Below are 2,155 nucleotides of genomic sequence, written 5' to 3'. Positions count from 1 at the left end.
CCGCAGCGTTCATAAACCGAAAATTCATAAACCGAGGTGTTCATAAACCGAGGTTCCACTGTATTGGAATGGTCTTATTGGAATTCCTTTAGAACAGCCTGCTGGATTAGCCTAGAGACCAATGACTTCCCAGTGGTGCAGCAAAAAAAGTGCTAGCAGATTTGCAAAGCTAAGCAGGGTCCAGTATGGTTTCAAACTGGATGGGTGGCTGATCATTGAAATTCCCTGAATTACATCATAGGAGCCTACACAACACAAAACACTGTTGATGCGTGCAGGTTTTATTTATTTTTTGTTTTTTATCTTATATTTTGGAAAGGTACACCCAGTTTTTCTTCCTTTAATTTTTTTTGGGGGGGGGGCCCCAAGAGAGTGGGGCCCTAAGCTATAGCTTGTTTAGCTTATACGTAAATCCGGCACTGTCTACAACATATATATCCCGCCTTTTCTTCTAAGAAGCTTGAGGCAGCGTAAATAGTCCCTCCCCTTCCCGTTATATCTTCACAACAACCCTATGAGGTAGGATAGGCTGGGAGGTAGTGATTACTAGTGGGTATATTTCACTTCATTTCATTTAATATATTTCTATGCCACTTTTCACTCGCTTGCGCCACAAAGCGGTTTACATGCAATAAATAATAACATAGTAGAACATCACCATTGCAACTTAAAATTATATAAAATAATTAGCAAATCCTCAAGAAAGCAACCAGCTTCTGTAAAACATTATTAACAACAAAAAAGATTAAACAGAACAACCACAATAAAAATCAGATTAGATTAGATGATTAGATTAGATTTCACAGAGCCTTAGAGCACTCATCACCCACAAAACAATATTAACAACATTGACAAAGTAACAACCAAAAAACAAACTAAGCACTACTGACTATATGCAGAACAAATGCCCCGTCTTCCAACAGCCAGAGGTCTGAGGAAAAACAGCTGCAGGGCTATCCCAACCACCTGCCACTTGAGCCAGTTGGCTCATGTTGCCTCATGACAGGGCCGGCCCTGCTGGCTTGCCTGCTCACTTGATGGCTTCATCCAAGCGCCTGGGTGCACCAGATTAGTTGATGCATGGTTTCAGGTGGAAAGTGGGCGTGAGGTCTGATGCCTGCAGCAAGGCAGGCCAGACGTTTCAGGACCACGGAAAGCTCCAAGCGAACAAGTTGCTCCCACCAAAGCTGAGAGCAGGTTGAGATCTTTTTTTTGAGCCTCCTTCCCCAGAAGACCTCTCTCAGGCTCCACCGCTTTTAGGTAGCTTTAGATTCTCAAAGGACCTATGGTCTGAAGGTGGGCAACCTTCTTCCATTTCACCGCCTACAGATTGGTGAACTCTCTGCACTGCTGTGGTCCTATAGGAGGCGTTTGGTTCCTCAGGTAAATGTGCCAGTGAGGGTCTGACCTCAAGCCCTACAGTGCTTTTCTTCAGCCGGAGAATGCCACAGTGCAGTTCCAGAACCTCTCAGGTGGGTGTCATTGCGGGCCAGAGTCCTCCCACCTGTTTCTTGCTTTTACATACTTCTGAGAAGCCCAAAACAAACATTTCATATCAAAATGGAAGCTGGCCAGTGTGTGTAAGTCTACGCTTTTTTTTATTTTTAGATCTATGACTCCACCTAGCTCCTAGCCGCTCCTAGCCAAGATTGGTCAAACTACATACAGGGAGGGGCAAGTTCATATATCCTTTTCTCAACCTGTCTTCCATGTGTCAGTGGCAGCAGGCTTTAAGCTTTCCAGCCAGGAAACCATAGAGAGGTTGGGCCAGACATACCTTGATAGGGAGCAAGTTTCACATATTGAGAGCCACCACTGAAAAGGCCCTTTCTGGGGGCCCATGTCATATACTGTACGTCCTACTGGGGAGGGACCACCAGGTGGGCCTTGTGGGCCACTTATAAACACCATCTCCAACTCTTTGAAAGATTCCATCAATGGTGTCTCCAAAAAAAATTACACATCACCTGGGAAGAGAGCTGGACTAATGCCAGGGTACTGGAAGAAGCAAAGACCACTAGTGTTGAAGCAATGATTCTTGGACATCAACTTTGTTGGACTGGTCATGTTGTGTGGATGCCTGATTATCATCTTCCAAAGCAACTACTCTATTCTGAAGTTAAAAATGGAAAGCGTAATGCTGGTGGTCAACAAA

This window comes from Zootoca vivipara, chromosome 4 (assembly GCF_963506605.1).
Source record: "Zootoca vivipara chromosome 4, rZooViv1.1, whole genome shotgun sequence".
NCBI classification, from domain to species: Eukaryota; Metazoa; Chordata; class Lepidosauria; order Squamata; family Lacertidae; genus Zootoca; species Zootoca vivipara.
Note: the sequence above shows the minus strand (reverse complement) of the source record.